We start from the raw sequence: 24,400 nt of genomic DNA on the forward strand, positions 1-24,400 counted from the left end.
GAGCTGGAGGAACGTGAGGCTACACTCCTGTCATGCTTTGCTGCCGGAAGACAAAGAGAGACAACCAGCAGAGCTGATGCTTAGCTTTCTAGCTCTGGGACCACGGGATCGATGGTGGGGAGAGTCAGCAAAGAAGGACATATGACAAGCTTATGGCTTAATGAAGAAGATGTTCTGAGATGTGTCCAGTAGGCTATGAGCTACACGTGTCTGAAACTCAAGAGAGACTTTGGGTTGTTTTTATAGACACGGGAATTGAAAGCACAACATGGGAACTGAAGGCACAGGAATAATAATTTAAAAAAAATGGTAAGGAGTTTGTGGTAGAAGCATTGGGCAGGTTTGGGGCCCTAGAGCTTTCCAGCATTTAAGTACCAAGGGGGCCAGAAAGAACCCGCACAGGAGAGCAAGTGGGATCACACTGTAGACCAAGGGCATTAATGTTTCCTTAAATGCTGCTGATGGGAATGGATAGTCCTTACTTCTGATGGGAGACCGTTGGAATAATTACAGAGTTTCTTTGAAACTGCAGATTTTGCAAATGAATTTGTATTCTTCCAGCAAACCTTTCCCCATGGAGACAGCTTTCACGTTTCATAAGTTTCATTTGACTCTGTTCTGATTTTGTGTTTATGAAGTACATTTGTTTTACAAATAATACAAAAAGGTACATCCCCGGTTCCCAGCTTGATGACTAAACCACGAAACCCAAGAATGTCTGCCTTTATTTTTTCATGGGCTGAATAATAAGGATAGATACGCCCAAGAAGAGGAAACAAAGTGATTTCAGTTACAAATGGCCAGTATTGTCCATAGGATCTCCTGCCTGTTCCCCATTTACCATCTCCCTGGCCCCTGAAAAAGAGCAAACAGAAAGTTCGGGCTGCTTAAACCATCATTGCTACCCCTTTTGGAGCTGTTATTAACAAGCAACCAAACAAAAGCAGAGAGCTTTAAAAGGTGAAGACACAGAGGCTCTCTTCCAAGCAAAGCTACCTTGGGAAGGTGGATTCCTAGGCTGGGCTTCCAGGCCATGAGAGGAAAATAACCTACTAGCTCCATGGAAATATTTTCCCTGTGAGGAAAAAAAAAAAACAATCCTTCTCTTATATGACATTGCCTGCAATTTTACCAACTACATAATTACATTGAGTGAGCGGGCGTGCTATTTGTAAGCAGCAAAACCTTCATAAGGGTCCCAGAGCTGATGGGCCCGTAGGATTCTGTGAGCTTATGAATCAGTTTGCTGCTCTGCTAAGCTCTGACGGAGCTCAGGGGCAATGAGGCAGAGAGCACGAGAGTGAGTAAGTTAGAGAGTGCTGGCCATGGCACATTGGGGTGTTGGGGGTAGATGGTGGGTACTTCAGGGGAAAGATGGCAAAGAAGTCCCTGAGTCTTAGTCCTGAGGTTACAGAGAGCCTTGAGAAGTCTGGAGAGTATCCATAGATAGGGATAAAAGGAGGTCATGAATCATCCAGCTCCCTTAAATTGTACCTATGACAAACCAGTTCAGTAAGACTTTCTCAAACCCAATTTCCATGCTCCGTGGCAAGCTACCCTTGTACCATCCACTCAAGATCCCCAACCCAAGTGTTGGTTTAGGCCAACACCCAATGTCATTATTCATATTAACTGAAGAACAGGTTCCATAAATATTCGCACATAGAGCCTACATCTCACATCTCACATAATCGTGGCAATAAAAAGCGAAATCTTGATTCTAAACAACCGATTTACAAATGTATCGTGGACCGTGGTGTCTCTATGAACAGAATTGTGTCTCCGGGACATGTCTACGTAGATCTCCAAATGCTGAGTCGTGACGAAAGAGGCTTGACTGCCATGTTGGACTATCATATGGAGGATTTGGAAATAAAAGATTTATAAAATTTCTATGCCAGGGAGCAAGGTACAAGGAGAATTTTTTAAATTGCTCCCATTAATCAAGAACTATGAAAGAAAATCCAGCAAGGAATATATCTCTTCAGAGTATATGTTGTCAAGTAAGGAAGATCTTAAAACAAAAAGCTGGTTATGGCTTGTAAATGAAAAGGGAAACAGCCTTTATTGCATGCCAGGCCCTAGATGGGTTAGTCCCCCACCGACCACATTATGAAACCATTTTTATTAGGCCTGTTTTATTGTCAGGATGCTGGATCTCAGAGACATTAAGCAGCCCAAGGACACAAAACTGGTCCCTGGTGCAGCCAGGGCTGAAAACCAGGCCTTTCTCTAACCCTCATTTACAAATCCTTGAAATAGGTTTGTTGTATTTTGCAAACGTATTTCGAAATAATTCTTCCTATCAGGACCCTGTATTTTTTTCAAGACATGTTTGAAGACCCTTCCTACCAAAAAAAAAAAAAAAAAAAATCTGAATATCATGCTTATGAATTTTCTAAAAGCTGATATTCTCATTATCAACTTGGAAGCAGAAGTGCAAATCATGTCTTATTTCTGTCCCAGTGATTTCGTAAGTGACCGCAGATTTATTATGTTTCCATCTGCAGAGTTCATGCCACAGAAACCTGTTTATGGAAGATGATATTTTAAAAGGATCTTTTTTGGGGTTTTTTTTTTTTTGTAGCTTTGCAGTTGGATATCTGACATGGACGAATGATGGGTTATATTTTGTTCTCTGTGAGGCTCCCCTGTTGTGAAGAAATCGTGTTTTGGGGCACCTGGGTGGCTCAGAGGGTTAAGCCTCTGCCTTCGGCTCTAGGTCATGATCTCAGGGTTCTGGGATCGAGCCCCGCATCGGGCTCTCTGCTCGGCAGGGAGCCTGCTTCCTCCTCTCTCTCTCTGCCTGCCTCTCTGCCTACTGTGATCTCTATCCGTCAAACAAATAAATAAAGTCTTAAAAAAAAAAAAAAGAAAGAAAAGAAATCGTGTTTTATTAAACCTTTACTAAGTTATCATTATACTGAACAATGGGCTTCTAGCTGAATGATGTGTTCTTCAATGAATGCTTTCCTTACATTCTAGAAAATTATTAGCCCTTCTGCTGAATATAAGCCATTGCCCACAGAACCTGTGGGTGTGGGAGGGGGCGAAAAAAAAAAAAAAGAAAAAAAGATTATTAGCCTTGTAGCACAGAGAGCAGCAGAGTTTGTGGAGTACGCCTCCTTAGTTTCGACTCTTCCTCTTGTTCCTATTCTCTTCGAGCCAAGTCAGAAATTTCCCCTGCCTTCTTAAATACTAATGTCACAGCTTGGTTTGCCTGTTCTGTTCAGGACCTTGGGAGAGGTGCCTTTTCTCTAAGGAGGCACCCTGTCGGCCATCGGCAGGAGCCACGTGATCCATTAAAATGGTGCATTTGGGTTCAGACAAGACAGGTTAGCGTGTAGATGTCACGTGATGGCCCGATTCTGCCCTGCGATGGAGTCTAAGAGGCACCAGAGGCAAGGGGCTCAGAAGGGAAAAGATAGGTACGGTTGTAGGTGACTATGTGCACGATCCAGCGAGAAGCGGCAGGGCCCAAAACTGCACAGAGGGAATCCAGCACTGGCTATGCAAATAGAGGAAGACCCCAGGAATGAGGCACAGGGTCAAGTGGGGGGATCTGAAGGCCTCCGGTGGAATTTGAAGCTGTTGGGAGCCATGCATGGGACCAAACAGACAAAGCAGCTTCTAGGATATTCTTGTAGAGACAATGGGGACCCCAGGCCCATGGAGATGCTGGGGGCCCTGAGCACAAGGGCTGAATGAATGAAAAAGGAGCTTTCAGCCGAGGGGGCTTGCTGGGCCGGAGATCGTGATCAGTCTTCACCATTCAGTAAAACATGAATTTGTTGGCAGACGAAAGAGACACAGCATGGATGGTTATGTACAATTTCCCCCCTGAACATCTGCGACTGTGAATCGTCATCCTCCCTGTTTGTTTGCAGTTTTTTGGTAACTTTTCATAACTTCTTGCTCCCTTTATTTTGTTCCTGTTCCTTTGGAAAATCTTAAATATACTAATCGGAATTTCTTCTTAATCCTCTCTCTTGATTGCTTTTTCCCTCTTTTGCTCTATTTTCACCCTTTGTCTTATTTTGAGGTTTGTTTCTGAAGCTAAGACAGCCTGGCTCACGTGGGGAAGGTGCAGGCAGGGGCTCAAAGCATCATACTTTCAATCAAGATAAATGAAGTGGGCTCTCCCAACTCCGTGGAGGCAGTCTGGGGCATATCATGGCGGGGCGGGGGATGGAATTGGGGTTGACAATAGGTGGCTCTGGGACCTGTCCTCCTCTATGCATTCTTTCACTTCATAAGCATGTACTGAACACCTTCTGTGAGCCTAGTACCTACGTGCCTAGGGCCCATGATACGGAGGTGCTTGGAACCAAGTTGCCCCAATGGAGCTTATATCCTTAGGGAGAAAAGTCAGTAAAGACAGTCACCAAAACAAAGCTCCAAGTAAGTAAATATTTTTTACTTTACAGTCAACAGAACAAATCTCCAAGTAAGTAAGCAAACATTTTCAGGAAATAATAGTTATGAATAAAAATGAGCATGGAGATCAGGCATGGCAGCATCAGGGAGTGGGTTTGGTGGTGACTGTTTTAGATCCTGTGGTCAGAGAAGGCCTCTCAAAAGGTGACACTGAAATGAGATCAGTGATGTGTTTTTAGCAAATGAAATGGAATGAATTCTCCGGGTGACCCCCTCTTGGTTTCTTCACCCCTCTTTTAATTTGCTTCCCTATGGCAAGTATAGGCATTCACGACCCTAAGCAGATGATCTGGTGTGAGAGGAAGAATCGATCATCTATTCCCTTTGCTTGTTGGAAACTACATGATCACGTTCATCTGTCCGTAGTCATAGGAGCAACTACCATTCCCAGAATGTTGTAGAAAAGGCTTAAGCCTGAACAGAAAGGGGGCAGTGATCCTTTTCCTTGCAAAGACTCAGACAGGCATTTTCAACCTATTAAATAAGAAAAATATATATTGTTTGGACGTTCTATTCATGCTGGAGAGTCCCTAATATGCTTATTTGTATAGTTTTACACAGTCTTCTTTCTTTCCTGCTTTTCTTTTCTTTTTCTTCCCCTCCCTCCCCTTCTCTTCCCTCCCCTTCTCTTCCTTTTCCTCCCTTCCCCTTCCCTTCCCTTCCACTCTCCCTTCCCTCCTTTCTCCTGTTTTCCTTCCTTCCTTCCTTCCTTCCTTCCTTCCTTCCTTCCTTCCTTCCTTCCTTCATAGAGTAGGTACTAAGGACCATTATCATGGCCTCAACCTGGAGTCCTTGCTTGGCTTCAGAGAATGTATAGATTTGCTGATGTAATTTGAAAGGAGGCTTAAGCATGCCCATGTATGTGCACACATCTGGTGGCAGAGTTTATGGGTTCCAGCAACTTCTCTGCAAAGCTTGCCCCATGCTGGTGGCTAAGAGTTTAACATGGGAGCTCATACTGGGACAGATGCTGGGTATGGAGCTAGGGACAGTCCAGAGGAGGGTTCTGCTCACATGGGACTTCAGTCCTAGTAGGGCGAAGAGAGGGAAGGAGTTGATTAAGGTTAAGAAACAAACAGAGAATAAATAATGAACTCCAGATGATGTTAAGTCCTGGATGGCACCCCCTTTGGGAGGATGGTCAGAGAAAGCTTTTCTGCACAGTCACTGGAATGAAGGTTTGAATGAGGAGAACAGGGTCATTTGAAAAGCCTGAGCCAGGCAGAGATCCAGAGAGATCTACAGTCACGCTCCTTCTCAGTTAGTTGTTGAACTGAGGGGTTTTATTATACATTTTCTCATCTTTGCACCTTTTATTTTTTTAATTATTGTTAATAATTTTTTTAAAAAGTCACTTTGTAAGATGTGTCTTTACTCTTAGAACATGAGGGAGTTGGGTTTGGTGATACCTGTAATGTTAAGCTCCAGCATTCAAGAATTCTCACTTATGGGGGCGCCTGGGTGGCTCCATAGGTTAAGCGTCTGCCTTCGGCTCAGGTTGCAATCCCAGGGTGCTGCGATAGAGCCCTGCTTCTCCCTCTCCCTTCTCTTGCCTGTGTTCCCTCTCTTGCTGTCTCTCTCTCTCTCATCAAACACATAAATAAAATCTTTAAAAAAAAAAAAAGAATTCTAACTTATGAAAGAAATGCAGTATGCCATAAGATAGATGTCTGGATCCCTTGTACTTTGTACCAAAGATGTTTGGAATAGCATGTGATGATATGTTACTCTTCATCTGTTCTTTTTCATTTCCATCATTATATCACCCCAATTACACAACTAGAGAATGTATTTTTTTTTTTTTTTTAGGCTTGCATATATTTAGATGGGTATGCTCTCTGGGACTAGTACTAAGAAGCTAAAGTGCTTTTTTTTTTTTTCAGTGTGGATTTAAACTTTTTCTTATTACACATTGGAAGAAGGAATGAATGTATTGCTGAACACTGTGTTCTCAAAGGCTAGGTAGGGCAGTAAAAGGTCAAGACACTACCATAGCCTGATTTTATGCCTTTTTGGATTAATTAGTTAAGTGAATAAATTGATTAAGAGTGAATTTTCATTCTTAATTAAAAACAGATTAGTTTTCAGGGGTGCCTGGGTGGCTCAGTGGGTTAAAGCCCCTGCCTTCAGCTCGGGTCATGATCCCAGGGTCCTGCGATCGAGCCCCACATCGAGCCCCACATCGGGCTCTCTGCTCGGCAGGGAGCCCGCTTCCTCCTCTCTCTCTCTGCCTGCCTCACTGCCTACCTGTGATCTCTTATCTGTCAAAAAAAAAAAAAAAACAGATTAGTTTTCAATGCAGTTTTGAAAGGACCACGTCTTTGGTAGCTCCCAGGGCCTGCAGTCACCAAATTTCTTATCATTGAAGGGTGCTGATGCTGATGATGGTACAATGCGATTTCAAGTGAGCCAGGAATTAAATTCTGTTATCATCTTGTCTTTCATAGTGAAGATATTTGACCACAAAAATTTTTAATTGCTTTTGTATCTCAACATACTTCCATAGTCTACAATAATGATGAGTGTCAAAAGCTGAAAAGATGTTTAAAAATAATATTACTACTTAGTAATTCGTAGTTATATCTTCCAGAAAGAATAAAAGAGAGGCTAAAATGTATGGGTAGTTATTCTGTTGGTCTCATATGCTTGCATGGTATACAAGCTTCTGGTTTTTAGGAGTGCCTGGGTGGCTCAGTTAGTTAAGCGTCCAACTCTTGGTTTTGGGTCAGGTCACGATTTCAGGGTCGTGAGATCCAACCCTATGTTGGGCTCTGGGCTCAGCATGGAGTCTGCTTGTCCTTCCCCCTCTGTCCCTCTCCCCACTCAGACTCTCTCTCTCAAATAAATAAATAAGATCTTTAGGGGGGGAAAAACGCTCTAGTCTTTAAAAGTAGGTCTTTTAATTAAGCATTGATTTGTAGGGTATTTTGATATTCTTCAGATCCATAAATGATTGTGTGTGTTGGGGAGACATATGTATTATTAATGAAATATTTTTGTGCATAGAATACATTCACACGTTTAACAATACTAAAAATTTCTTTTTATCTGCAATGGAAAGGCTAGAGGAGCAATTATCCTACACTTGATCTTAGCCAAAAGGCCGAGAAGCAATTAGAGGAGCAATTATCAAAAATTGCATGAGTGTGAACAAGAAGAGAAATTTCCACTGGAAAACTAACCTTAAAAACAAAATAGGAAGATTGAGTCCACTCATGCAGTTGAAAGTCACCCATGAACTGTCTCTCAACATGTGCATGAGCTAGATGAGGCAGCCACCCCTCCCCTACACTTCTCCTTCCTCATGTCCATCAAAAGGGCTGGACACCACGGGTTTTCCACTTAGTGTCATGTCCCTCACTGGTACCACTGGCTGTAACCGTGAATGCTGGGTGCCATCAACTCTTAGTAGCCATGCTGTTGTTTCTGCGGTAATTGCCATTCCCATTAGCATTGGCAGTCGCTGCTATGTCCACCCTCACAGCCAGTGCTTCCCAGTGGGTCTTGAGTGATGATGTTCCCAGTGAACTGGTGGCAGAGCATGTAGGCATGAGGTCCTTCCCATGCTAAGATTTCCAGTGGGGTCTGGGGCAGAATGCAGAGGACCACTTCTCTTTGCCTACAACCCTAATACCTTCACATACTCTTAGGGAGAAGCTCCTTGTCCAAATTAGGAGGTCGTGCTAAGTCTGCTTTATTTGGCCTTGCAGACATCAAAATTACCCAGGATGTTTGGATCCACAGAGTTTCTTGGCCCCACCTCAAATTTTCTAAACCCTGATCTCTGGTGATAGATTTCATGAATGTGTATGTGTGCATATGAAGTGTGATGAACGTACAGTGACATTTGTTTCAGGTGTATAAAGTCATGATTCAACAATCCTAGACATGCCCAGTATTCATCAAGGTGAGTGTATCCTCAGTGGCCATTATCTATTTCGCCCCTCCACCCCCACAGGTAACCACCATTTTGTTCCCTCTATGGAAGACTCTGGTTTTGTTTGTTTGTCTCTTTTCATTTGTTTTGGTCATTTACTTTGTTTCCTAAGTTTTCACCTATGAGTGAAATCAAAGAACACTTTTGGGAACCATAAGTCTAGATGATTGTGGGAGCCCTTTAACTCTGAGATGATGCCAGTCGCCCTGAAACTATGGAGTGAGGGCATGAGGATCTCATTCATCTTAGGGTTTATGCGCCACTCTTGTTTTCTCTGTGGAGAGCATTCTCTGTCATGTTGAGTCTTGGAATTAGACATGTTTTAAAACCACTGTAGTCTTGGGATATCTTTTTTTTTTAAAGATTTATTTATTTATGTATTTGAGAGAGAGGGAGAGAGAGCCTGTGAGTGAAAGGCGGGGAAGAAGGGAAGGGAGAGAAAATCTCCAGCAGGCTCCCCACTGAGCACGGAGACCCACACAGTGCTTGATCCCAGGACCCTGAGATCATGACCTGAGCCGAAACCAAGAGCCAGACACTCAACTAACTGAGCCATGTAGGTGCCCCCTGGGTTATCTTTCTAATAATTTGCCATTACCAAGTTATTTGAAGTAAATATACAGTCAGAGCTTAGTTGTCTGCTTTGGGGACATGTAGGTACTGGTGTGTTCATATCTCACGTGGGCAGTGTGATTTTATTGCTGTCCATGCTCAGATTTAAAAATCATGTAAGCAAAAGGAAAAGCAGTGATGGGCACAGGTGGCCACTGTTGTCTCTGAAAGTCGTATGAGGCAGAGCCCTAAGTATGACTGAGAATCAGTGAATAGCTCTCATGTCCACCTCGACATCGTCCGGCTGTTGTAAGTGTGTCAGCCTTCACGTCCTTGCCGGCCAAAGGGACACAGATGTATATGGAGGACGTGAGAAATTCGGGTTTCCAAAACCCTCTTGGGGGATAAGTACCAGATAGAGCAGACTTTGTCGTAAAGATGTCTTTTCAACTTTTTGCTGTTTCTGAATTCTATTTTATCCAGATGGCATTGTTCTTTCTCTTCTAAAGGAGCTGTTGTGATTTTTCTGGGGTTTAAAAGTCTTGAGGAAACAAACTTACCTCTTCTAGGTTTCCTCGGTCACTGATTCCTGTTGACACATCTCCCTTTCTTTGCAAAGTAGTGGAAAGCACGTGGACTATGGAATAAGTTCCAAATGTGGTCACTTACTAGTTCCAGAACTCTGCAAACTACTTAACCCTTGTGAGGCACTATTTTCTCGTCTGTAAGCTACAGATGCATGGCTATCATTAGCAGTAAGTGACAGAAGTATATAATTTTGTACCTGGAACATAGCAAGAACTCAGCAAATTAGTTCCTTATATCTGTTGTCAAAAAATTAAAATTAAAATTAAAAAAATGCTTCCCCAGGTCTGATTCCCAGCCTCAAGCTGGGACTGTTGAGGCATTCTCAAAATGTGATCTCTGGACCAGCAGCATGAGCCTCCCCTAGGAATTTGTTAGAAAGAAAGAGTGTCAGGCTTGCTCAAAACCTACTGAATCAGACACCATGGCTTTGGGGCCTAAATAACGTGTGTTTTCACAAGCACTCTTGGTGATTCCGCGTACACGGCTGGTTTGAGGACCACTGCAGGAGCAAAAGAGAAAGCCTTAAATTTAAGGGGTTTTTTTGCAGACTGATCTCTGACATCGCCATGTATAGAGAGCCATCTGGTTCTAAAGTCTATGATTCTCTTAAATGTTTGCACATCTCACGGGGTGCTTGGAATGGCACTTCTTCTTAAGTAAAGGGAAGAAATGTATTTGAGTCCAGACACCCAGTAGTTAGCTTTGAGTCACCTGTGTCTCCTTTGGGCATCTGGGTGCAAAGTGGTGTTCTATGAACAGTCCATAAATGGCATTTCTCTGGCTCTCATCACCAGCATAACTATGGGATTTTCTGCATCTTTCTGAGTCTGCCTGATTTAGCTCTGGAAGGCTCAGGTTTTGTCTGGAATGTGGTCCTGAGCAAGTCCCTGTGTTCTCTGAACCTTTACTGGCAGATAATGAGTCGCACCTGCCCTGGGAAAGCCCGTGGTGGGCCTGGCCCCCCTGGGGCTGCTGCTGGCACAGCTGCTGCTCCGTATCACTAAGTCAGTGTTACAGGCCCTACAGGTGCAGCCTCTGCAGGTGCCGGCTCCCAGGTGTGGGTATGGCCACCGCAGGTGCCCGTTCCCAGGTGTGGATGCGGATGCTACCAAGAGGACAGGACACGTCCCCGCACACCGTCCCCAACCTTGCCCCCTCCCCGTGCTGTTCAGGTGGTAGATGTTCTTGTTCCTCCTCTCAGTCCTGCTGTTCTGGAGACAGCTCCTGCAGCCAAGTCCTCCAGGTGCCAAGGCTGTGCTGTCCTTTCTGGAGCCTTCTCTCGTGCCAAACCCTGATGATTATGAAGCTGAGGTCTTTGGGACCTTTGTAAATTGCCTGTCAGTGTTTTGAAATCAGCAGCTTAACATCTGTTGAGTGTTTCCGTGAGTTTTCAAACCCTCCAGCTTGGTTTGTGAAGTCATTGGGTGATGTTGTTAATCTCTTGGGGGGGGGCGGGTGGCCTGAAAAAGACGAAGCTGCAACTTGACGGTTATTAAAATGGTTCCCAGTTATTTTCTATATTGTGAAACGGAGCAAGACATGAATGATCTGAGGCCCCACCTACCATCGTTCCCTGCCTTCCCAATTACCCTGGCCCTAAAACCATTTCTGTCTCAAGCTTGGGGTACCAGCCCCAAGATCTGGCTTGCTTGACTCTGGGCCTGGCCGCCTCCCACAGATGAGCAGCATTGCCCGCAGTCCCATCCTGCAGGACAGCAAGCCTTCCTCCACGCAAACCTCAGTCCTCTTTCTCTGGGCTTCCTTACAGCTCACAGATGAGGTGAGGGCCACCTTTATTTTTTCTTTTCTTTTTCCCTTTTTTTAAGGCCAAATGAGATAGGCTTGTATTTAAATAAAGTAAGGACATATTTTTTTACATGGTAATTTGTTTAACAGAACTGTTCACCTCGGTGCTATTTTGAGGGATTAAGGATGCACTATACCTTTGAATCCTGTTCAATATGAAGTCATATTTATTTTTTAAAGTGAGCCTCAGTATTCTAAAGTGGGATGGGATTTGGTTTCTCTGTGTTAGCCACTAGCTCCAGATGCTATTTTTAAAACATAGTGGCTCTTTCCAAATGATCTTGTCTATAGATATGCAAACACATACAGAAAACTTTTCCTTTCTAGGCACACCCTATATATGTTTATGCACTTTGTGTGTACCAACATATGTGTACACACACACACACACACACACACATACACACACACACACCTTTTATTGCCTATATTATTCTGTATTCTTTGATTTTTCTACTCTGAGTTAGAAGCCCTCTGAGACTTGATTATGGTTTTCCCTCACCCCCATTCATCCACTCAGTATGGGAATCACCTTGCCTGTTCCAATTTATTTCTCTAGGGAGCATTTGAACCTCGAAGTGGGCTCCGCACTGTGCTAAACTCTGGTGTACCATTGTGATCAGGACAGGCCCAGCTCCGTGCTCAGAGGATCATGGCAGGTTCCACTTTGGCTGTTAGTTCTTGATCGGATGTCTTGGTCACCTTGCAAACCCTGGTTTTTCCTATCGCCCATGGTCTCTTTCCCTATTTCACCTCGCTCTCCTATCTTCTCTCCCTTTTCATTTGGGATCTCTTAACTTGAAGAGAGATGTGAGACTGTGCAGGGTAAGGCTTCATCCAGTTCTTTTAAGGAAGGTGTGCTTCTGAGCTAGCAGGTGCTCATGACACTGCATTCTACGGGACACAAGGCATGCAGAGGAATGGCTACAAAACCCTGAAGACCAAAAGCAGAGAAAAGCAACAGTTCGCCTCCCCTGGCAACAGCATTATTTTTAGGCATCAGCAAATCGTCTTCTCCTGGCCTGCAAGCTGTGAAAATAACAGATTTTTAATAGGGAGAGCAAATGTGTGTTGGGCGGATAGACACTGGGGGATCCAAAGTGTTTTGAAGGATTCTAAACTCTGGGGATCTGCTCGTCTTCTGAAGTCGGAGAACACATCAGTTCTGGAAAGTGGACCTGTTGGTGTCCATTGGAACGGCTGATCTTTGAAAAGCTCCCATCCCTGGGGTGCCATTAAAACGCCGCTTGCTCTTGCTGCTAAGACGCCACCTGCCATCACTCTTTGCTTGTGATTTGTCCCCTTTTACGCCGCTGCCCATCCCCCCCAACCAGCTGCAGCATGTACCTGACTGGATGTTGTGTAATAGATCTCCTGCTCTCCTCAAACTAGTCTTGGAAGGGAACTTTGACGATGCCTAATAAAAACAAAATGATTAACTTGTATAAATCCTGCTCGGGGCTTGGCAAAAGGACATGACGAAAGCAGGGGGAGGGGGGAGCAGGGAGCATGTCAGTGACCCGTGTGCACATCTGTGTCTGGGGCAGCAGGACCCACAGATCATCTGCTCCCCAGAAGCAGCGTCTGGTTACACTCCGGTCAAGCTACAAACATCCCTCCATTGTTATGCAGGTTTAAAAGCAACACCTTTGTCAGATGTCTCCTTTGTAGCCTCCATGTTCGATGCTGCTTGTGGCAGGGGAGGAGGATGGGCACTGGGCAAAGTAAATGTTCTTGGGTTTTTGTTTTTGTTTTTTTAATTTTTATTTATTTATTTATTTGACAGAGAGAGATCACAGTAGGCAGAGAGGCAGGGAGAGAGAGGGGGAAGCAGGCTCCCTGCTGAGCAGAGAGCCCAGTGCAGGGCTCAATCCCAGGATCCTGAGATCATGACCCGAGCCGAAGGCAGAGGCTTAACCCACTGAGCCACCCAGGTGCCCCTGTTCTTGGGGTTTTATACTAAGTTTGCATCAATGCTGCTGGTTGTTGTAGTTGATAATGGTGATAATAATTATGATAATGGATATGCATCTCACTATTTTCTGTTTATTAAAAGGTACTTTTTCTATGGCTTTTCCTGAAAAAAAAAAAAAAAAAGATGCAAGTGATTTTTAACTCTAACAATTAGGAATAAAGTAGGCATCCTTACCTGTGAGTGATACAGTTATTTAAAGAGGTGTACTTAGGGGGCACCTGGGTGGTTCACTCGGTTAAACGTCTGCTTTGGCTCAGGTCATGATCCCAGGGTCCTGAGATCGAGCCCCAAGATGGGGGGGGGTCCCTACTCAGCGGGGAGCCTGCTTCTCCTTCTGCCTGCCGCTCCCTCTGCTTGTGCTCGCTCTCTCTCACTCACACTCTCTCTCTCAAATAAGTAAATAACATCTTTACAAAAAATAAAGCGGTGTACTTAAACAAATCCTTCCATAGCATTTATCAGTCTACCTGTCCATTCATTGCCTCATCGGTTTTCTTTAAGCTCCCCTGAGTAAACATTTTCCATGCATTATCCCCTTGAATCCTTAAAACAATGCTGGGCAGGGACAAGTAATATCATCCTAGTGTACAAATGATAACTTGAAGCTTAGAGATCTTAGTCGTCATGCCCAAGGTCACACAGCGGGTATACGGTGTGGCTGAATCCTGAACCCATGCAGTCCAATCCCGGAGTCCCAGCGCCAGTACTCTGAAATACGTGCCTTATTTTATAGGCAAAGAAGAGGCACCAAATTAAATATTGTGACTAGATTTGATCCGAATTAAAAAATTAAATTAAATATTTAGTCACAATGTTTGTGACTAAATATTGTGACTAAAATCTCAAAAGACTGAGGTTTTAGTTAGACCTAATTTAAAATTCTAACTCTAACCAGTTCCTTAAGATGAGGAGCTGGCGGGAGTCCCCTTGGGGCTATATCAGCATTTTTTTTTCTCCTTGTTTCCACGTGGTGGTTGAGAGCATTGAATGAGCGGTTCCACCTGGCCAGCGCCCCGGATAGCACGCCCTTTCCACATGGAGGGATGCTAATGTCGGCCTCCCACCACCACCACCACTATCCCTTTCCCCCTCTGGAGGGACCTGAAGGAACCCTTTGGAGGATGGGTGTTCTATGAAGACATTGAGCCTGGAGTCTTGAGGATGATGGAGGAAGTCACACATGAGACGTTGTAGTTCTGCCCTAAGACAGAACTTTGGCTAGATGGAAGGATACCGTGGGGCTAGAATTAAACGTTGTTGACATATTTTACATGGAACTGAGAGTAAGAGAATTATTGGAAAACATCAGAATCTACAGTTTGTGTGACTGGGGGAAGGGGCCAGTCAATAAGATGGGAAATGACAGTGACAGTGCAGGGACAAAGGCTGCCACGTGGTAGGTTGTATGCATGATGCCTGTGATCTGTGTGGCGACATTTCCATGGTGGCCATAAATTGGTTAGTTTTCCTGGTATTTCAGTGGGGTGGAATGCAAAGGTTTTTGCTTAGTGTGTAATAATTAAAGCAATTTGATGAGTACTCTATGACTTTTGCTCTTGCCTTTGAATGAACCCTTTGCTCCAATAAGATGGTCTCCTTAATGGCCCCCTAAAATCCCAGGCCCACGTCTGTCTGCATAGCCCTAGCTCGGTCCTGAATCCCATAGTTTTTTGGTATTTTTTTTTTAATGTGAATTGTTTTTTGTGCACATGGGTGTTTCTGCCTTCTCTAAAGACAGTGGACATATTTTTTGTGCCTCCTGAATGGAGCGGTGTGAGTGCTCTCCAGAAATGGGAACTTGACAAAGGACTCTTACTCTGGAGTCACAATTAAAGTCAAGAATGAATTTTTGTGGAAAACCTTGATGCAAATGTACCAAAAAACTTGAAGAAAATGAGAATACTGTGAGTCATACATTTCCTGGTACTATTCATGCCGCTTTATGGATCATTTAGCTCCACCTATCATTTCTCCCACCTACAGCTGCCATCTGGAGGCATAGGCAAGGGGGTATAAGGGTGTCAAGTCTCGAAGGGAAATTGCTTTTCCTCAAAAGTTGATGGAACTCTGCCACCATTGACTAGATAGCCTTCTTCAGCATGGGCGCCATCTTGTCTCCATGAATGAAATGTCACAATCTTGTCTGTTTGAAGATGACCTTCCTGGTCTGGACCAGGTCAACCAGGTCAGGAACATGGGTCTGCGGCAAGTCGTCTTTTTGCTGAGACTTAAATTTGAATTTGGGGCTGCTGAGTGGGCCTCGCTGTCTGCCCAACCAGAACAGCTGTGTGTCCATGCAGCCTCCCTTTTCTTTGATTTCTGTGTCCTAACCACTAATTCTTGTGAGTTATCTATGGCTCCTTCTCGCGGGGTAATAGCATATTATAGTGCGGCAGACATTTGAGATTTATGAAAGTCTTGGGACAGATCTCCTCGTGAATGTCAGTGGATTACTGTAGTTAGTGATGTGCTCTCTCTTTCTTGATAAAGAATGTCTTGCCAAGCTGCTGAGCTCTTACTTGAATCTTGTACACCCTTCTCGTTTCCCTTAGCAGAAGTTCTAGCCTTCCTGGTGAATTTCGCTTTGCTTTTGGGTATGGTTCACTCTTGCAACAGATACAAATTTAGAAAGCTGGTGTGAAAAACCACAGTTAAACACATAGGTCTCCCAGAGGTAGAAACCAGAACAGTTTCTGTAGACCCCAACAAAGGTGCCTTTTTTTTTTTTCCCCAAAACAATGTTGTTTGTTTGTTTTTTGTTTTGCACGGTCAATCAGACGCTGGAGCTCTGGGTTATCTGGGAGGCAAGAAGCAGAGCTGTCCTCCCCAGATCATATTCAGAAGCTGTCTCCTCCCTGTTAGCGTGCCCATTTCTGATGTGTTGATTCCTTTCGGAGGGCTCTGGTCCAAATAAGGCTCAATTAGCAGCAGCCTGAAAATAGCGTCTCTGCCTGTCTTTTACCGTAAAAACCTGGGGACTGCTAATGTTCTAATTTTACTTTCCTCTTAATACCAACGGAAGGTGCCATATCTCTCTGTGGAATGTTGACTTTCTTCCCTTTTTTTTTTTTTTTTTTTCCTTTTGGTAATGAGATAAGCCTTGTTATTGCAGCCAGCTCTCATGTTTTAGTGACAGCAAAATGGAGAGAGATTAGGACATCTGACGGGAGACACTCGTGTCTGATAGAGCCTGACAGCAGATTAGCCAAAGAAACTGCCTGTCCAGAATCATCAGCGTTTGTTTCCTTCTCCAAGTCAAAGAAATCACTGTGCTCCGTATAAGCCCTGTGTTGAGTTCATTTTGCTGACCCTTCCTTCATTTTGGCTGACGGGTATTTTTAATAACTTGGTATGTTTAAGAGTCAGAGGAGGCCAAGTTTCTGGCTAGGCTCCAGAGAGATGATGGTAATGAAATGTTTGGGGAATTGGAGGGGGAAAGTCTGAAAGAAAGGCGCCTTCTTTGGGATCTGTTTAATATGACTTACCTAATCATTTCTGAGTGGTGGGTGGGTTGGGCGGGGGCAGAAATACACAAAACCCTCTAAGGAAAATCAGTGTTTAAAACTTGAAGCTTTGAGTGAGCCACTTCAAAACACACAGTGAAGTAGTCTGTATTTTATTTGGAAACTTACATTTAAGTCCAAAGAAGCAGCAGAAACTCATGCTGGTGTTGGTGGAAAGGACCAGAGGAAGGGAACTAGGTCCCAGTGTGGTCAGGGGAGCTGGGTGGAGGGTGGTGGCCAACGTAGGACAATGTGGGGGGACAGTCTGCAGACAGGCAACCAGGGGGTTAGGGTTTTTCCCTAAGAAGCCCTGTTCCTACTCTTTGCCTCCCCACCCCCACAGTGGGCATCACAGCTTTGGCGTCCTGGACCTGGGTCTTGCCAAAGTTCAGTTCACTTGAGGGCAGTGAGGGTGCACAAGGCGCTGTGAGAGGTGAAGGCGTAAGACCAGTGGGTCACACCCTGTCTCCAACCACATGCCTCCTGCACAAACTCGGCCCATTGGCCTGTCTCTCCTGAGACCCAGCCCCCCACAAGTCCAGGCCTGCATGCTCTGACCTGTCCCAGGTCACCTCCCAGGTCTGGACCACACAGGTTGGAAGCACAACGTCAGCTGTGTCACCACCCCGACTAGACCGTACATCCCCTGAGCCTGTGTCCCATGCTCCTTCTGAAATACACTCTGACCCTGGCACAGGGCTGAGCACTGGTGGGAGCATAACTGACCCCGTGGATGAAATTAATTAACAGTTATGGCCTCCTGGTAAGCATGTGCGGCCCTCCGAAGACGCCCAGCAACTTGACTGAAATTTTAAATGGTGTCTGCTTGATACCCATTTCTAGTAAATGTGGTACTGCGGGAACTGAGCATTATTTCTGGTAAAATGTTAAAGTCATCCAAGTATTCTGAGATAGCGTTCTCTTCACTGTTTTATTCACTTGATACATTTATTATGTGCCCACTGTGTGCACCCAGCACTGACGGCATAGTTGAGAACTCAGAATTAACGGTCTACGAAAATATGAAAAAAATTCTATTTAGGGAGACTGTCTCTCCCTCTTGGTTATCGGAGGCAGATCTTTATTTGTTAATGATTAACTCCTGATGAAAACCAGAGAGCATCTCTTTACCCAGACATTTATATCTGCCACCAAAAAAAAAAAAAAAAAAGTATAGTTGACTAACTATGGAGATTTGGAGACATTGTCTTTATCTGGAAAAAAAGCTTCCAGGCCAGAAGAGAGGAGAGAGACGGTGCTGAGTAACCGTGGAGGTGTGTTTCGGCTGTTTAATTAAGAAACAGTCCTGTAGCACCCAGAGTGGGCAGGCGGTCTTCCAAATGGCAGCTGGTTTAACATCTGTCATAAAGATGGCCCCATTTAATGTCCACGGGAAGCCCATGAAGTAGGTGCTCTTACTAGCCTCCTTTAAAAATGGGGGACCGATACCTAGACAGGTAAAGTATTTCACCAGAGGTCCCTCAGCCTGTGCTTGGCGGAGCTGCTTGCAAAGGAAATATTTTATTTATTTATTTGACAGAGAGAGAGAGAGGGAACACAGGCAGGGGGAGTGGGAGAGGGAGAAGCAGGTGCCTCGCTGAGTAGGCGGCCCAATGCGGGGCTCGATCCCAGGACCCTGGGATCATGACCTGAGCTGAAGCCACCCAGGCGCCCCGCAAAAGAAATATTTTAGAGAAATTAATTCCAACAGGGGAAAGAGCTAGTCAAGTAGGCCTCCGAAAGTGGCTGCCATTTAAAGTGGGTGTTGAAACCTGACTGGGATTGTATGTTGGCAAACAAAGGGAAGATAAGAATATACCGAAAGAAAGCTGCTCCATAAAGCATAGAAAAGTAAGGTATTGGCCAAATGCAATTTTCTGTCTAATGTTAGAATTTTGGAAAGATGTCTCTTCTCCGATCCTCCTCTCTCAAGCACTAGTAAATTTTAGGTCTTCTCTGTAATATACTTTAAACAATTCCTTCAAATACGAATAATCTAATATATTGGGAATGGCACTGCCGTTCTGTTTAAATCTTAAGCTTTGAGGAGAGTTGAATGTTTACTACCAATCTCCACAGCAATCAATGGCCAACAGACGTCGTCGTACAGGGGATCAACCAGGCCTCTTCACTATAGGATAGCCCTCCTGGGTGGGCTGTCAGGGACATCCACCAAAACTGACCTATTTTAGAGAAATGCCCCAGGGCTCTGTTTGTTCGAAAAATGATCAGCTTCTTTGATTCCTTTAACTCAGCGAGTAGAGAGGTTGCAGATAGCCCAGAAGGCTGTACTCAGATTTGTATAATTCTCAGCTTATGGGGCATGACAGATCCTATTTACCTTTCAGGAGAAATATTGAGTGTATAAATACATTTTTGCTTTCTGGATAATATTATAGCTTTAAATTTAAAATTCGGTTTCTGTTGTTACTGCATTTTTCTAATGGAAACATCAAATAAAACATTATTAGTAATTCAATTTCTATTCAAGATATCACAAACTATTTGTCAATTTTAAAATAAAAAACTAAATCCAAAATATCTTAAGACTTCCAAAATGGTAATTGAATTTCCATGGGCCAAATCAGAGTTTTTCTTTGAGGGAAAAATTTTAAAAGAAATATACCAATAAGATTAAATTAGTATAATTATTTTTAAAAAAAGGTTAGAAAGGGTGCCTGGGTGGCTCAGTTGGTTAAGTGGCTGCCTTTGGCTCAGGTCATGATCCCAGTGTCCTGGGATCGAGCCCCTCATTGGGCTCTCTGCTCAGTGGAGAGCCTGCTTTTCCCTCTCCCTCTGCCTGCTGCTCTGCCTGCTTGTGCTCTCTCTCTCTATCAAATAAATAAATAAAATCTTAAAAAAAAAAAAGGTTAGAAAAAAATGAATCCAGAACAATAGGAAATCCTTACATAATAAGTATTATATAACAATATAATATTCAACAATCAAGTTGTTGAAAACATGACATGGAACATTAATGTCTATAACACAAAATCATGTTCATGACCGAGGTGGTCATTGAATTGGATAACAAAGGATGATGTATTGCCTATTTCACTGATAACACCAGGATTCGGACTTCCTAAGATGAGACACTTAAAACGTCTCACAGATGAAGAACTGGGGGGCTGGGAAGTTTAAGTCATTGCCCCTGTCACAATGCTGGGTTTCCATCCTAGAGGTGGAGCTCTTCCTGTGCTTAGTCAGTCATGTGTGCATTCAACAGCTTTGATCAATGGCTCAATCAGCAATTGGACAGCTCTCATTTTCCAGAGTGTTATCTAAGCACTGAAGCCCTTGGTGAGCCCCAGGGCAGGACCTGCATTCAATGGGAGTACAGTACGGGTACCTGGAGAGGCAGCCCTTCCAAGGAGGGTGACATCTAGCAGACGATTGCCCCACGCCTGCCAAGAGTAGGGTTTCAGGGGCACCTGGGTGGCTCAGTGGGTTAAAGCCTCTGCCTTCAGCTCAGGTCATGATCCCAGGGTCCTGGGATCGAGCCCCACATCGGGCTCTCTGCACCGTGGGGAGCCTGCTTCCCCCTCTCTCTCCGCCTGCCTCTCTGCTTACTTGTGATCTCTGTCAAGTAAATAAATAAAATCTTTAAAAAAAAAAAGTAGGGTTTCAAAGCATAAAGTGACTTTCACCTCCTAAGGATTTCATTTTATTTTTATTAAGATTTTATTTATTTACTTGACAGAGAGAGATCATAAGTAGGCAGAGAGCAATGCAGAGGAAGAAGCAGGGGAAGCAGGCTCCCCGCTGAGCAGCCTGATGTGGGGCTCGATCCCAGGACTCTGAGATCATGACCTGAGCCGAAGGCAGAGGCTTAACCCACAGAGCCACCCAGGCGCCCCCACCCCAAGGATTTCATTTTAGAAATAAAACATTCATTTTATGCTCTAAGCCTCATATCCTCTTTTTTTTTTTTTTAATGTTTTCAGAAATGCTCTCCAAGTGCATAGATCATTTCATACCCTTGCATATTGACTTTCCTTGGTGTTGATTTCCAGCACCCAAGAGCTATTGAGTTAGTTCAAAGGCTAATTTAGAGAAGACCCCTTCACATCTATTTATTTTATTTTATTGTCTTATTTTTACTGGAAATAAAACTAAACTTAAAAAAAAAAAAAGTCACCAGTGGAAGCTTTTCAACTGGCCTTGAGAGCAGCACAAGCAGAATGTTCTACACGCGGAGTATTGCTTGTGCTCAGAAGGTTGCGCTGACTTCAGCCTCTGCCTCATACCTGGGCACACGCCAAAATGCTACTCCTTTATTCTCCACTCCCGCCCTTGGACAAGCTGGGGTAACTGTTTTGACTCTGTGTGAGATGTTGCATTTTGTGCTGCTGCATGTTTTTCTGGATAAAAAGGATCATTTTTCTTCTGAGAGCATTGTATTTGCTAAAGGTGGCTATTGGGGATTCATCTCATGTCCCTGACACGCAGGGTCTTATAACCAGAATAACCGTCAGACGCCACAGAAGAGCACAGGGTTGAATGGATTCCGTTTCTGTCTGGTTATTTGGCGTCTTTCTGCAACTGTGGATGCGACACAGGCTGCCACCTCTCCGAGGTGTCCTGAGTGGGGTCAGTAAAGCATCCTGTGTACCTCGTGGCCATTGCATTCTCTCAACAGCTCTGGAAAGTAGACATCATGACTCTTGCTTTACCGATAACAACAATAAAGCAAGGATGCTTTAGTGACGGGTGCACAGTGAGTGAGTGAGTGAGTGAGTGAGAGAACCTAGATGGACGCCAAGTTCAGTCTCTGTGGAAATGTAGGTTGTCCCACCGCACTAACCTGGAGAGGCTCCAAGGCTACATTGCAGAGGGAATATGCCATCTGTACCCAATTTTATAGTTCACTTTTATTTTGGCATTTTCAGAAACTTTCATTGGGGGATAGTGGCAAGTTGCATTTTCTTAGAACCCAAGCATGAGATTTGGGCTTACAAAGTGTTTTTGCAAGCTATGATGCATTTTCCCATCCCTGACTGCCCATCTAAAGCTGGGCTTTTGCCCAGTATGGCCTCTGGGGTTCCCCCTCTATAGGACCTGCTGCTCTTCTAGATGTTATGGGAGTATAGAAGCCTAGTAAATTGACACCCCTGTGCTGAGAGCATTCGGTTTTGTTTTGTTTGTTGTGTTTTTTGGCTTTTGTTTCTTTTTAAAGATTTTATTTATTTATTTGACAGAGAGACACAGCAAGAGAGGGAACACAAGCAGGAGGAGTGGGAGAGGGAGAAGCAGGCTTCCCGCCGAGCAGGGAGCCTGATGCCGTGCTCGAGCCCAGGACCCTGGGATCATGAGCTGAGCCAAGGCAGATGCTTAATGACTGAGTCACCCAAGCGCCCATGTTTGTTGTGTTTTCGAGGGTTGCTGATAGGCTGTCCCTGCCTCCTAAGTATGTTTCCAATGTCTGTGTTTGTGAATTCAACAGTCCAGGAAAGAAGTTCACACATTCTTCTCCGCACATAAAGTCTGATAAAGACAGATCAGCCTCATCTTTCTTCTCTGGGGAGGCAGGATTCATGACCCGCCGATGCTCCAGAAGATAGTATTAGCACAAAGTATGAAAGGAGCTCACAGAGCAGTCTGCGGAGAGTTCATTCATAAACATTGCCAAATGTTGTGTGATCTTACTGAATCTTTCCAAAGTCCTCCAAGGAAGTTGATAGTATCTCCATTTTTCCAGATGAAGAAATTCCAATTTAGAAAGGTCACGGGGACTCAGTGGGTCACAGAGATGTCTGGCCCCCAGTCCCGGGCTCTTCAGCCTCTGCTTCCCTGGGCTATTTCGGCTTTTCCAAAGGGAAAGTGGGAGGCGGGTTGTTTCTCTGAGATTCTGAACATAGGCAAAGAGCAACGAACCTGCAGTTCCTATGAAGATGTGATCCTTGCAAATAGTAAGGATAACATAGTAATCCACGAGTTCGACCCCTGTTGATCCATCTGGAACATGGGCCACCAGCCCCTCTGTTTGCTGGCTTCCTTTCCCATATTTCGGATATTAGTGGTTCAAGTCTGGAAGGCAATGTGCCGCTCATGACCTTCTTTTTAATAGGCTGGAGCTTAAATATTCCATGAGTGTCTGGTGTTTTCCTTAGGTTCATGTTTAATTTTGAGCTTCAGTCTTTAGCTTTACTTCCTTCTTATTTAGGGGTGCAGGGACCTACGGACATAAACCACCAGAGACTGAAGTGTATTCTATATATGATGTGTAGTTGCCTTTTATAAACCTGCGCTGTACTTTGAGGCCACTCTACCTCATTTTTAAGAACTCTAATTTTCTGTGCATTAATAACATGAATGGGGCCCCAAGGAAAGAAGAGAATCGGGGAGAAAGAAAGCCTATTCCGTCTTATTTTGCTCCACTAGGTTTCCAGTTGTCAAAATGCAAGCATTCAGTAAATCCAAATGCGGATTACATCTGCTATCTGCACCCTTTCCTTTATTTCCCTTTTAAATCAAAGAAAAGCCCTTCCAAATACAAATAAGGAAATGAAAACAATTAGCAGCTGGGAATTCAGGCATCTAAGGTATATTGAATATTTATGTGCTAACGTATCCACGGAGCCTTTCCACATCCCCCTTGTCAAAATGGATTTCTTTCTCTCAAACCCCGTTACCATTTTTTTTTTTTTTTTTTTTTGGTGTTGTCACGTTACTTTCTATAGGTTGCCTTTTGTTTTGGTGAATCATTGTAGGGATGGGGAAGCCTGGTAGGGGCCAGGCATCCAAGTGCTTAGGCACAGAAGCAGGTCTCCATCAATGTCTCTGATCACGCTGGTGATCTTGTGCAAGACATTCAACCTCTCCGTGTGTCGGTGTCCTTCTGTGTGAGTGGATTCTTGCTGCCCTGCACCTCACAGAAATGTTCCAGTGAGTAAATTCGTATTTCATACAAAGCACATGGGCTTCATGCCCAATGCACATTGCTGGGGTTACAGTCTTACTTTCATTCTGCCTTTCCTCTGCTCCACTCAGGGGTTTCCCATTTGTCCCTGAACTATCGCATTAGCCTTCTACCGTGCCTCTCAGTGGTCAGTGCTGTATCGGTGTCAGAAAATCAGATCACACAAGTTCTTTTAATGGAGATGATTTAATATAGGAATTGTGGGAACGGGCCCGGGGAGGGCGGGAAAGGGAACCGTGGATTAACACAGAGCTCATAGTTGCAAGAGGCAGTTATGCATTTCGGGCTGAGTAAACTGAAGGCGGCGAGGTGGGTATGTAGAGCTCAGGAGGGCAGGCTCAGCCTTTGGAGGAGATGATGTCGTTGGGCTTCTTTGAATATCAGCGATCTCTAGGGTGGGGGTACTGCCAGCTTCTGGGGTGTGGGAAAATCTGGCAAAGGGAACCCAATGCTGTTGGTAGAGGGAAGCACCATGGCCAGGCCAGTGATGTTGGGAAGGCTCTGCAAGCAGGAGGGACCTGCCTCTCCTCTCCCCTCCTGCCTTCCAGCTTCCCTACGAGACTCTTCCCTACGAGACTCTCCTGACCCTAGTAGACTTCTGGCTTGGGGGGAGGAAATGGAGCCTGTTGCCCCAAAGGGTCAGCATCAAAAAGCAGGAAAGGGCACCTAGGTGGCCCAGTCAG

General features: G+C 44.5%; 1 protein-coding gene and 1 pseudogene across 2 annotated transcripts in view; one reads left to right on the forward strand and one right to left on the reverse strand.

The window, feature by feature from the left end:
* Positions 1 to 24,400, forward strand: part of PRKG1 (protein kinase cGMP-dependent 1) — a 1,261,510-nt gene that overhangs the window by 298,287 nt on the left and 938,823 nt on the right. The gene's annotated exons all lie outside the window — the stretch shown is intronic.
* On the reverse strand, positions 7,405 to 7,552 carry LOC125085400 (uncharacterized; annotated as a pseudogene).

Source organism: Lutra lutra, chromosome 14, assembly GCF_902655055.1.
Source record: "Lutra lutra chromosome 14, mLutLut1.2, whole genome shotgun sequence".
Lineage (NCBI taxonomy): Eukaryota > Metazoa > Chordata > Mammalia > Carnivora > Mustelidae > Lutra > Lutra lutra.